We start from the raw sequence: 13,978 nt of genomic DNA, 5'->3' as shown, positions 1-13,978 counted from the left end.
GAAGCCTCTTTTGCACTTATAAAGATGAGAGACTGCATGCCAAAAATCTGGATTGAAGTAAAGACGAGAGGTTAATTTTCAAAGTTCAGTTGGGCATCGGTGTGTATAAAAGTGTCCCAGAGGTAACATATTCCATTTTTTGTCAAACTGTGTTAGGTCTAATTTCTTTTGTACCAGTAGGCCTCTGGGCATTGTGAGAAGCCAGGAGGAGAAACTGAAATTAGTCTGAACAATAATTTAAAATACTATCTCCCTCGTGAACAAAAGAAGCTTAGAAGTCTATGTTTAATGGAAAAAAATAGTTTGCATTCCTTAGTATGGATCTAGTAACAATGGTAGAATACAAGAACGTATACAAAATCAATAGCTTCCCTGTCTACCAGCAATGACCAATTTGAAACTATTTTGGAGAAAAAATATACCCATTCACAATTGCAGCAAAATCATGCAATATCTCATAATAAACCTATGATGGTTTACTTATTGAAGGACATAAGAGGGGGCTTAAATAAATGGGAGGATAAACCTTTTCCTTTATTTATTCAATAGAGTGGTCCCTCATCTATCGCAGGGGTTAGGTTCCAGAACCCCCCACAATAGGTGAAAATTTGTAAAGTTAGCAACCTTATATTTTGTATTATTTATATATATTTTAAGGCTTTATAACCCCTCCCCACACTCTTTAAACCTTTTCTGCACTCTTATAAACACTTCTTATGCTCTTCAACATTCTCTAAATAATTAAGATAAAAAATATATAAAAATACCTACATACTGCAAAATCCAACGATATAGCAAAAAATCCTTGATACAAAATTGAATATACAAAATTTAAAAATTCATGATACAGTGAGACCATGAAAAGTGAACTGCAATATACTGAGGGATGACTGTATTTTAAGAAATTCCTCTTAGAGTCAGACTAGGTGGTGCTGATAAAGCATTGGCCTGGGAGCATTGGCCCAGGTTCAAAACTCTGAGGTCAGTCACTGGCTTGAGCACAGTCTCAAATGACTCAAGCATGGGGTCACCAGCTTGAGCATGGGATCATAGACATGACCCCATGGTTGCTGGCTTGAGCCCAAAGGTCACTGGCTTGAAGCTCAAGATTGTTGACTTGAGCAAGGGGTCACTGGCTCAGCTGGTGCCACCAGGTGAAAGCACATGTAAGAATCAATGAACAACTAAGGTGTTGCAACTATGAGTCGATGCTTCTCATCTTTCTCCCTGTCTGTCTGTCTCTCTTGCTAAAAAAAAAAAAGAAAAGAAAAAAAATCCTATTAGAGAATTTAATATTGTAAAGTCAATATTATAAATATGTTAATTTTCCTCAAGTTAATATGGAAATCAAATGCCAAGCAAAATCACAGTAAGAATTTAAAAATATGTAAAAATATAGAGAAAAATTGACTCCGATATGTGAAAAGTTTCAAACAGAAAAAGTAGGACAATGATAAAACAAGAAACCATTCAATAATTCTGAATACTTTGCCATAATTGCTTTATAGTTAAGTAGATAGAATGAGATACAGAGTACATATTTACTAAACCATTTTAAATAATTTTTATTGATTGATTTTACAGAGAGGAGAGAGAGAGGGGGGAACGCGAAGTATCAACTTGTAGTTGCTTCACTTTACTTGTTTATTGGTTTCTTGTTGTATGTGCCTTGACCAGGTAAGCCCAGGATTTTGAACCGGTGACCTCGGCATTCCAGATGGATGCTTTATCTACTGCGTTACCACTGGATAGGCTAAACCATTTTAAAGTGTAACATTCTAATACCTTACCAATAAATTCTTCAGTATGCATCTTCCTAAATGTTGGCTTGGACTGCTATAACAAAATACCATAGAACGGGTGGTTAAAACAACAGATATTTATTTCTCACAGTTCTAAAGGTGGAAGTCCAAGATCAAGGTGCTGGTTGATTTGGTTCTGGATGAGGACTCTCTTCCTGGTTTGCCGAGAGCTGCCATCTAGCTGTGTCCTCACATGGCAGAGAGAGAGAGAGCTATTTCACCCTCTCCCTTTTCTTGAGAGCTTGTTTGATGGTTCTAGCGGGGGAGTGCAGCTATTCGTAGACCCTTGACCAAAGAACGGTCCTCTCCTCTATCAGGGACGGTCGTCGTCTTTGACCAAGTGTGCAACTTTGGGAGGGACATACATGGAGTGGTGAGGGAGGAAGGGGACACTCACCTAGCAAGCCAGGTCAGACCAATCAACCCTGGCAATCAATGGGATGACAGATGTCACAGCCAGATTGCCCTCACATCCATCCTTCTCCCTCTTATATGGGAGTCAATTACAACATGGGGGCTGTTCACTCAGTGCCTCATCTAAACCTAATTACTTCCTAAAGGCCTCATCTCCAAACATCATCATAATTGGGGGGTGAGGGCTTCAAGACATGAATTTTGGAGAAATACAATTCAGTCCGTAGCACTAGAGTAAGGCTATTTTTCTACATAACCACATTGTTATTATTGTACTTCTCTAATATCACCTGATGTGCAGTCCATACATAAATGTCTCCACTTATCCCAAATGTGTTATGTATAGCTGGTTTGTTCAACCAGAGATGGGGCATTGCATTTGGTTGTTACACCCCTGAAGGCTCTTTTCATTCACTACAGGTCCCCGCATCCATGTGACCCGTTTTTTCCCATGGCATTTACTTGTTGAACAGAGTCTGTAGAAAGCCCCACCTTTAGGATTTGTTGACTGTTTCAGTTATTTAGCTTATTCCTCTACCTGCAAATTGCCTCTGCACCAGTGGTTCTCAAAGTGTGAGTCAGGGCGCACTGATGCGAAGATTTCCAGGTGCGCTGTATGGTATTCCAGAGAAATATGTGCCTGTTGGGGACCAAAAAACCAACAGGATTTTTGGAGTTTAGATTTTTGGGGGACAGAGGTGTGGGGAATTGGCTATAAGCTGACAGTCTGCCCAACCCCCACCTCACTTGCTTGATTAGGTTTTCAAAAGGCTGTTAAACTGTGGTGCTGGATTATTTACACTACCCCCATGTTCCTGGAAAAACTGGAGGCAAGTTTCTTCTATCCTTTGTTGGTGTAAAGTTAAGATGATATGTATGGTGGGGGGTTTGGATTGATGATTAAACATAAGGAATTGTCTCTTGAAGCCTTTTAGATTTCTATAAAAGAAGAATATGTGGCAATATCTAAAAATACTTTGAACATTTTACTACAATTTTCAACATCCTATTTATGTGAATTAGGATTTTCTACCCTCAACACAATTAAGAGTAAAAAGAGAGGAATTCTTCAATGTATTGATGAAGAAATGAGAGCTTGCCTTTCAAATATATGCCCAAACATTGAAGAAATCGCTAGGACACATCAGGCTCATGTTTCTCATAAACACAAGAATGAAAACAACACATTTGCACCAGGACCTGCCGAATTTACTAAATCTTACAATGTATCTATATATATAAAAAAAATAACATTTTTGTCGTTTTTAAATTTTTTAACCCCTCATTTTTATGAATTCTAAAAAGTATAACTCAAAAAATGTAACATAAAAATGTTTTTTAATGTCAGAATAAATTTAATTTTGTCATATTTATTTTGCTTAATTATCATAAAAGCATGCTTGAATTTTTTCTTTAATATTTGATTTATTATAACATATTTCTCAGAAATTTGTATATAGTGTGCCTACAATTATTTGTAGGATTTTAAATGTGCCCCAACTTCAAAAAGTTTGAGAACCACTGCTCTACACTAAAGTCAGATCTCAAAACTTGATCAGATTCAGGGTAAACATTTTTGCCTGTAATATTTTACTGGTGATGCTGTGTTCATCAAGAGGCATATGATCTCTTTTTGGATCTCTCTTTCTGAGGCAAAGTTTGATGTCTGGTTTAAGGTGATGATAGTCATGTGTGACCAAGCAGTGGCAGAGTGGATAAAGCATGAGACTGGGATGTGGAGGACCCAGGTTCAAAATCCCGAGGTCTCCAGCTTGGGCATAGGCTCATCCGGCTTGAGCATGGGCTCACCAGCTTGAGCAAAGGGTCACTGGCTTGAGTATGGGATCATAGACATGACCCCATGGTCGCTGGCTTGAGTCCAAAGGTTGCTGGCTTGAAGCCCAAGGTTACTGGCTTGAGTCCAAGGTCGCTGGCTTGAGCAAGGGGTCACTCAGTCTGCTGTAGCTCCCAGGTCAAGGCACATATGAGAAAGCAATCACTAAACAACTAAGGAGCTGCAACAAAGAAATGATGCTTCTCATCTCTCTCCTTTCCTGTCTGTCCCTCTCTTTCTGACTCTCTGTATAAAAAAAAAAGGTGATAGTCATATTATAAAAATATTTTTGGCTTTCTCTCTCCTCCGGCTGCCCAAGATGCCGAAAGGAAAGGAGGTTAAGGGGAAGAAGGTGGTGCCTGCCCCTGCTGGAGAAATGGACTTTCTACAGACTCTGTTCAACAAGTAAATATCATGGGAAAACCGGATCACATGGACGCGGGGATCTGTAGTGAATGAAAAGAGCCTTCAGGGGTGAAACCACCAAATGCAATGCCCCATCTCTGGTTGAACAGAGAAGCTGGAGGCCAAGAAGGTGGTAAATCCTGTTTGAGAAAAGGTCCAAGAATTTTGGCACTGGACAGGACATCGAGCCCAAAAGGGATCTCTCCCGCTTTGTCAAATGGCCCCACTACATTCCGGGGCAGAGGCAAAGGGCTACTCTCTATAGGTGTCTAAAAGTGCCTCCTGCCATGAACCAGGCTGCCCAGGCATTGGACTGCCAAATGGCTACTCAACTGCTTTCCTGGCTTACAAGTAAGACCAGAGACAGAGCAAGCAAAGAAACAGAGATTGTTGGCCCTGGCTGAGAAAAAAGCTGCCAGCAAAGGGGACATCCCCACTAAGAGGATACCTCTCTCCAAGCAGGGGTTAACACTGTTGCCACCCTGGTGGAGAACAAGAAGGCCCCTGCTGGTAGTGATGGCACATGATGTGGGTCCCACGGAGCTCGTCATCTTCCTGCCTGTGCGGAGCGGTGAGATGAGTTCCCTACTGCATTATCAAGGGATAGATAGTTGGTTAGAGCACCATTCAGGGCTAGATAGTTAGTTAGAGCACCATTCAGGGACAGATAGTTAGAGCACCATTCAGGGACAGATAGTTGGTTAGAGCACCATTCAGATAGGACAGTGTTCAATCCCTGGTCAGAGCACATATAAGTCAACCAATGAATGCATAAATAAGTAGAACAACAAATCAATGTGTCTCTCTTTCTCTCTCTCCTTCCCTTCCTCTTTCTCTAAAATCAATTTTTAAAAAGTTAAAAAAGTGAAAATGCTGGGGTGTCTGGTCCTTAGGAAGACCTGCACCACCATTGCCTTCACACACTTTAACTCAGAAGACAAAGCAGCTCTGCCTAAGCTGGTAGAAGCTATCTGGACCAATTACAATGACAGATACGATGAGATCCCTGCCACTGAGGACGTAACTTTGGGGTCCAAAGTCAGTGGCTTGCATTGCCAAGCTGGAAAAGGCAAAGCTAAAGAACTGGTCACCTAACTGGGCTAAGTGCAAACTGTTTAGTTTTCTGTACATAAAAGTAATAAAAATTCTCCTTCAAAAAAGTATCTTTGGAAAAGAAAAACAGTAAAGAGGAACTTACCCCACTGGGCCCCAAACCATACTATAAAGTATTTCATTTTATTTTATTTTATTTATTTATTTATTTATTTATTTATTTATTTATTTATTTATTTATTTATTTTTTGCATTTTTCCGAAGCTGGAAACTGGGAGGCAGTCAGACAGACTCTCGCATGTGCCCAACCGGGATCCACCCGGCATGCCCACCAGGGGGCGATGTTCTGCCCATCTGGGGCGTCGCTCTGTTGCATCCAGAGCCATTCTAGCTCCTGAGGCAGAGGCCACAGAGCCATCCTCAGCGCCCGGGCCAACTTTGCTCCAATGGAGCCTTGGCTGCGGGAGGGGAAGAGAGAGACAGAGAGGAAGGAGGGGGGGGAGAAGCAGATGGGTGCTTTTCCTGTGTGCCCTGGCCAGGAATTGAACCCGGGACTCTTGCACGCCAGGCTGATGCTCTACCACTGAGCCAACCGGCCAGGGCCAGTATAAAGTAGTTTAAATAGTATGCACAGACATAGACAAAAAGATCAATATAGAAATGGACTAGAATCAGGGTACAGTATAGTGGAGAACTGTTCATATGAAAGGATAGTATTTCAAGTTAATGGGAAGAAGATGGGCTATATAATTAAAATGTGTTGGGAAAAAAATAGATCCCTACTTTATCCTGAAAAATTCCAGGTGAATTAAAGAGCTAAATACAATAACATCTTTAAATAAAATAGAAAACATAAATAAAAGAAATAGAAGCAAATAAAAAATACTTTTAAGATATTAGGGCGTGTCCTGTGATGGTGCAGTGGATAAAGCATCGACTTGGAACGCTGAGGTTGCTGGTTCAAAACCCTGGCTTGCCTGGTCTAGGCACATATGGGAGTTGATGCTTCCTGCTCCCCCCTTCTCTCTCGCTTCTCTCTAAAATCAATTAAAAAATTAATTTAAAAAATCTTAAAAATATATACTGAGATGGGATGCACTGGCCCGATAGTTTGATTGGTTAGAGCATCTTCCTGATATGCTGGGTTTTTTATCCCCAGTCAGGGCACATAGAGAAACAGATTAACATTTCTGTCTGTCTCTCCCTTCCTCTCTCTCTCGCTAAACTCAATAAATAAATTAAAGGAAATATTTGGATGGGGAAAAAATAAGATACAGCACCTAAGAGCCTTAAAAAAAAAAAAGACTGGTAAAAAAGCCTGATCTATGGTGGCACAGTGGATAAAGCATCAACCTGAAATGCTGTGGTCGCCAATTCAAAACCCTGGGCTTACCTGGTCGAGGCACATACTGGTCAAGGCAACTACTACTCCCCCTCTTTCTCACTCACTCTCTCTTTTTTTTCTTTCTCTCCTCTTTCTCCAAAAATTAATAAATTAAAAATATTTTAAAATATTGGTAAAATTGATTTGACAGTAAAACTTTTGTAGCAACATACAGTAATATGACAAAGAATATGTAGATAGGTTATATCAGCAAAGGTTGAAGGGTTGATATCCATAATACTTAAACAGCTACCACCTATCTAAAAGAAAATAAAAACAACTGAGCAAAGAACATGAATAAGAAATTCTTAGAAAATACACTGCAAATATTTAATGAGTACTTTATAATATGCTCAGCTTCAGTCGTGATTGATGAAAATGCAATAAAAATGGTGAGGTAACATCTTTGTTCTCAAACTTAAAAGTATGATTATATCCAATGATTTCAAGAGTGACGGAAAAGGTGCCAATAAATATTGTTGGTTCTATCAAAATTTCAAAAGTGAATACCCTTCGATTCAGCAATTCCATCTCCTATGAATATACAGGCAGTCCCTGGGTTACAACAAGGTAGGTTCTGGGGGTTTGTTCTTTTTTTTCTTTTTCTTATGTTTATTTTTTAGCGAGAGAAGCAGAGACAGAAATAGATAGGAAGGGAAAGAGATGAGAAGCATCAATTTGTAGTTGCAGCACTTTAGTTGTTCATTGCTTGCTTTCTCATACATGCTTTGACTGGGGGGCTCCAGCTGAGCCAATTACCCCTTGCTCAAGTCAGTGCCTTGAACTTAAGCCAACAACCATGGGGTCATGTCTATGATTCCAAGCTCAAGCCAGCGAGCCTGCGCACTCAAGCCAGCAACCTCAGGGTTTCAAACCTGGGTCCTCAGTGTCTCCGGCCAATGCACTATCTACTACACCAACACCTGGTCAGGCTATAGGTTTGTTCTTAAGTTGAATTTATGTGTAAATTGGAACAGGTACATTCAGAGGTGGATTTAACGGAGGCGCACCAGGCACATGCCCTGGGCCCCAATTTCTGAAGGGGTCCATAAAACCCCAACTTTACACTTTTTTTGAATGACACCAAGTTTGGTTTTATATGTGCAATTTTAACATTAATAGTACATAATATTTTTTATTTATTTAAAAATATGGTTAACATGTATTTTAATCTTCCCTGTCTCTTTTTTTTAAGGGGCCCAATATTTTCTTCTGTGTCCGGGGCCTCAACCAACCTTAATCCGCTTCTGAGTATATTTATCTAGTAAATGCAATTTAGATAGTTGTTTGTCTTAGCATAGTATTTATTTTTACCTTTCTGTGCATACAAGTACTTAAACATTTTCAAATACAACTTTAAACAACTTTGGGTGATGCAGAAGAGGATGGAATTGTTGGACAGGTATTTGAGAATCAGGGTTTGATTCTGCTGCTAGAGTCTCAGTTTCCTGAAGTAGGCATGGAGGGCAGTTTGTACAGAGCTTTTCATTTTCTCATCATAAATGGCCATGTAGCACCTCAGGTCTTCAATAACTGCGCGGTAAACTTCAGTGAACTTCTCTGTGCCAGTATTTTATTCCTCTAACTTTGCCATTCCTGCTTCAATGAGATGAAAAGCATCAGCTAACTCTTTTGTAGAATTTTTTTTCCCGATTCTGGAGTTTCTAGGTCTCTTTATTGGTTAGTTCTTTCCCATATGAGGGTAGAATCAGGGTGTGAGGATGAAGGAGAAATTTCACATGTATATATACTTCTGATTTTTAAACTGATAAGAACAAATACTGCATTTGATCTTAGCCAAAAGGCCTAGCAATATATACTTTTTTTTTAGTATAATTTAAAAAATAAGAGTCCTCGTTCAGGCATTATTTGGTCACCTGGGATAAAGTCAAAGAGAAAGAAAAATTCAAGAATCTTAAACAATAACAACAACAACAAGAATCTTTGAGGTAAAAAGCCACTATCACAAAATAAAACCTTGATTTTTGAACTTATGATGAGCACAAGCATCATTCAGTCTTTGTAGAGCATTTAGTGAAGAGCATTCATGTGTTGACCTTCATGTATCTTTTTCCATTTCTCCCAGATTACTAAATTTTATCCCATTGACATACTGAATATCAGACAATATGTCAAATGCATACCAGTGTTTTTCAAAAGGTAAATGAGCCTGACCAGGTGGTGGTGCAGTGGATAGATTGTCAACCTGGGACACTGAGGACCCAGGTTCTAAACCCCGAGGTCACCAGCTTAAGCATGAGGTCACTGGCTTGAACATGGGATCATAGACATAACCCCATGGCTGCTGGCGTGAGCCCAGAGGTCTCTAGCTTGAAGCTCAAGGTCACTGGCTTGAGTCCAAGGTCGTTAGTTTGAGAAAGGGGTCACTTGCTCTGCTGTTGCCCCCCCATCAAAGCACATATGAGAAAGCAATCAATGAACTAAGATGCCACAATGAAGAATTGATGCTTCTTATCGCTCTCCCTTCCTGTCTGTCCCTCTCTCTATCTCTCTCTCTTGCTAAAAAATTAAAATAAAAATAATTAGAAAAAAAAGATAAGTGAGAGAGAGTCTATACTGCTTATTCGGTCCCCAAGGCACAGGCTTCTTTGGCTTTGGGGTGAAAGCATTCTCAACCATACTCTGATCATAAGACTCAAAATAGCCAGAATGTTCACCCCTCTCCCTGCCTGATTCTATTATTATTATATTTTTTTTGTGTGTGGGAGAAAGCGTACATACCACCCCAAAAAAACACAAATAAACATCAGGAATGTTGTTTTTAAAATCCACATTTATAGGGTTTGGTTTGAGGTCCAAAATAACAAAATTTATGACATTTACACAACTATAGAGGTTATTCAATTTCAAAAACCCTCCAGCAAGAAAAGATTCCTTTATTCTGACTTGTGATGGTGCAGTGGACAAAGCGTCGACCTGGAATGCTGAGGTCCCCAGTTCTAAACCCCTGGCTTGCCTGGTCAGGGCACATACAAGAAGCAACTCTGAGTTGATGCTTCCCGCTCCTCCTGCCCCCTTTCTCTCTCTCCTCTCTCTAAAACAAAACAAAAAAACCTACAATAAATAAAATTTAAAAAAAGAAAGAAAATATCCCTTTAAACTCTACTTTCATCCTGTAAAGAACGGTGCAAGCTCCAAGGAAGAGCCATGGATTTTCAAACCAAACTCACCTCAAGACCTGGGATAAGGACCTGTGACCTGTCAAATGAGGGAGTCCGTACCTGTAACGAGAACAAGAATATAATGTCTGAATGCATCTGTGTGGAGGCCCCAGCACCATGTCCAGCAAGTGATGGGATCCCAGCAAATATTCATTTCCTTCCCTTTTCACAATGTTAAGAGATTTTCAGTCTCAGAGTCAGGAACACCAGCGATTTCAGATTAATGCTGAGATTACCATAACATCCCATGAAACAAAACCAAATTTTCTTAAATATGCTGAGGACTTTAATGTGTATCCCAGATTCATTTTCCCATATGCCTGCCATCAAATCCCTCTGTTTCTTATCAAATTTGAACAAATTTTCTTCACATTATTAAAACTGTAATGCACTGATTATTATTATTTTAATTTATTTGATTTTAGAGACCTGTTTCTCTTTGCGCCCTGACTGGGACTGAACTGGCAACCTTTACACATCAGGATGATGCTCTAACTAACAGAGCTATCTGGCCAGGGCTATTGATTTTTTTTATTAATATTTGAAACTTTGGCATCACTTATCTACTGAACAGTTTCTACAAATTTCATGGTAAGATGTCAAATTTTCAGAATATGACTTATCTGAAGTAAACATTTAAGGAAATGCTCCATAACTGTTTTCTTTTCAGGGTGAGTTTTACCTAGAACTCCTCCCCTCCTTTTGTTGCTAGTCACTGTGCTGCCCACAATGTTGAGGGTTACAATCAGATGCAACTGTTTTCTGAGTCCTCGAGAGCTTAGGTTCTCATCCCAGCCAGAGCACTGCCACTAATATGGGTCCCAGGTTCTCAATGTGAAAGGACAGCCTAGGACCTAACACGTCAAGGCAACTTTCAAGTTCTAAAATTCTAAGACCAATGGTCAAACAACGGACAGCAAACTCACCAACCAACCTAGCAATCTACATTTTCTATGGCCAAATTCTCAGAGCCCAGAGGTCACCTTTTTTGAAGTATGGGAAGACTCAAATTATTCAAGGTAAGTGCCACAACAAAACAAGTATCTGTGAGAAATAGCACTTTTAATCACTATCTAAAACATTACCTAAGAACTAAATATAATTAGGGTTTAAAACTTTAACATGTAGCGAGACCAGTAGTGGCACAGTGGACAGAGTGTCGACATGGAATGTTGAGATCCCAGATTCAAAACCCCGGGGTCACCGGCTTGAGCACGGGCTCACCAGCTTGAGTGTGGGGTTGCTGCCTTAAGCGTGGGATCACTGAAATGGTCCCAAGGTCACAATGGCTTGAGTAAGGGGTCACTGGCTTGGCTTGAGCATCCCTCCCCAAGGCACATAGGAGAAGCAATCAATGAACAACTAAAGTGACACAACTGTGAGTTGATGCTTCTCATCTCTCTCCCTTCCTGTCTCTCTCTCAAAAATAACTAAAGAATTAAAAAATAAACTAAAACTTTAATATGTACACTTATCACATGGGCTTTCTTTCCCCAAGGATGGAAGGTATTTCTGCATGATTATAAAGTGTAATCATATACTGTTTCTCTAAATGATGTTATACTAACAAAACTCTAAGATATATTTATATAATGTAAAAGTGCTTAAACAGTGTAATTATCAATAGTTAGCCATTTTTTTCTTTTACTGAAAACATGCATTTTGTTAGAATTTCTACCTCAAGCACTATATTTGAAGGTGAGAGAAAAACCAATTGATATAAGTTGACTTTTTGGCACTTTAGTTTTAGTTTGACATTTAGGTAAGTCACTCCAGTAAACAGAATGTCATGCAGTACTAGAATTTATTTGATTTTGGGAGCCAAGTGGACAACTTCCATGTAATATTTATTCAAAACAAGACCTACTAAGATGTTAACTAGACTTACTGTGGTGATTATTTCAAAATGTATACAAATAGCAAATCATTATGTTGTTCACCTGAACCAAATATAATGTTATAGGCTAATTATACTTCAAAAAACAAGACCTATATAAGTTATACAAATGTCTAACCACCATCTCATACACCTGAAAGTAATATAATATTGAGTGTCAACTCTTAATTAAAAAATAAAGTAAACAAATAAAAATAAAACAGTATAACATACCAAGAGCAAAGAATAAGCAAACAAGACCTATTCTTGTAAAATCCCAAATGCTAAAGGATGGCCTTTCTATACCTGACCCCCTAGGCCAGGAGGAAAGGTCTTTTCCCATCAAAACAGAGATGTACCTGAAACCAGCAGGTTTCTGCTTATTGAAGGCATTCACACAGCACGTCACAGCTTTTAAGTAGCTAGTTTTTTTTTGCTGCCCCTACAGACAAACACGTAAACCCTTTTTTAAACTTGAATTTTATTGGGGTGAAACTGGTTAATAAAATTAAACAGGTTTCTGGTGTACAATTCTATAATACATCATTATTGTACACACAGTATTATACTTTGTGGTCACCATTTATGGTCATTTATGTGGTCATCTTCCATCACCATTTATTCCTTTTCACTCTTCCACCTCCCTCCACCTCCTTTCCCTTTTGTAATGAACATATTGCTGCCTATGGCTTTTACTTTCTTTGCTTAATACCTTCTTCCCCTTTGTCACCCAACTCCAATCCCCTTCCCCTCTGACAGCTGTTAGTATGTTCTCTGTGTCTAGGAGTCTGTTTCCGTTTTTACTTTCCGGCCTTCACTGATTTTCTTATGGGAAAAAAGGGAAGAATGGACATGATTACTAAGCTTCTGGTCTAAGAGGTTGATCTCCACTTCCAGACTGCTCTACTGAGACTGTCACGCTGAACCCTCTTCTCCCAGCCCCCTTTCCTCCTTAATTAGCAGTGATTAAGGTAAAGGCCTTTAACAATAGACGTCAAATAGCCCATCTCCGAGGCACTCCATCAAAATGTGCATTTCTGAGAGGCTTCCTGGGGGAATGACTCAATTCGCTTTCCTCTTCTAAGCCGGCAGTAATTGCGGAACCGCAGGATAAAACGTGAATATGCTGGCGAAAAATTAGGAATAGTTTGTAAGATGTAGAATTTTGGGTTACGAAGTGTAAAGCCTGTCCTCCAATCTTCTCACCCTTTTAGATGCTACCAAGGAAATTTGTTTAAAGGCTCTGCCAAATGACAATTCTGGTTAAGTGCCAGAAAGATTAGGCGTCATTTTAATCCAGCAGAAAAACAAAGGGAAGATGAAAAATTTCAAGGATTGAATTCGCCACTTGCTTCAATACTTTCGTAATTTGACCTCTAGACATCTTAGGTAAAAACAACAACAAAAGGGCAAACAAAAAAAAATATAGCAACTGGCCTATAAAATTACTGATTTAATGCGGATATTAGATTCCGAGATGAGGAACTACGAGGTGCAAACCATTACGGTGTATCATCTCTCCATCGTAGTTTTACCCTCTCCTTAAGGAATCCTTGCTTATTCTTTCTGAAGGCTACGCATAGGTAGATAAAATGAGTAGCTGACTCAAACAGTCCGTATGTTCTGAAACAAAATCTACCTTAAAGTCTACATAGCGGCGGACAATTTAATCAGTCCAAGGCAGAAGTCATGGCGAAAGTTCTCCAGTTTGCGCGATTACAAGGAAAACCAAGAACTCTTTTTAAAAACATGCCAAAAAACTGGTGTTACTAGGACGCGCCTTATAAACCTCTGGCGGCTCACTAAGAAGTTGGGAACTGGGGTCTCGGAACTCGAGGAACACAGAACAAACAGTAAAGTTGAGGCGCTGGCAGAGGTCGCCCGCACACTTTTATCTTTGATTGGCGGAATCTCTCAGACTTTTCTTTATGGCGTCACCGGCTACCTGCCTGTTGAAAGGCCCCGTATCCGTGACGTCACGCCTCGCTGACCAATGAAAGGCCTCAGCCTGCGGGCCCCGAGGAGGGT

The 13,978-nt window shown here is 39.7% G+C and overlaps 2 pseudogenes; one reads left to right on the top strand and one right to left on the bottom strand.

Annotated features, from left to right (window-relative positions):
- The first annotated feature begins 4,369 nt into the window (after nucleotides 1-4,369).
- Nucleotides 4,370-8,132, top strand: LOC136391442 (large ribosomal subunit protein eL8-like; annotated as a pseudogene).
- Nucleotides 8,133-8,568: 436 nt separating this feature from the next.
- LOC136396316 (U2 spliceosomal RNA) lies at nucleotides 8,569-8,710 on the bottom strand (annotated as a pseudogene).
- Nucleotides 8,711-13,978: the final 5,268 nt, after the last annotated feature.

Source organism: Saccopteryx leptura, chromosome 2 (genome assembly GCF_036850995.1).
Source record: "Saccopteryx leptura isolate mSacLep1 chromosome 2, mSacLep1_pri_phased_curated, whole genome shotgun sequence".
In the NCBI taxonomy this organism is placed as follows: domain Eukaryota; kingdom Metazoa; phylum Chordata; class Mammalia; order Chiroptera; family Emballonuridae; genus Saccopteryx; species Saccopteryx leptura.
The sequence above is the reverse complement of the archived record's forward strand: the minus strand, read 5'-3'. Positions and strand labels throughout refer to the sequence as shown.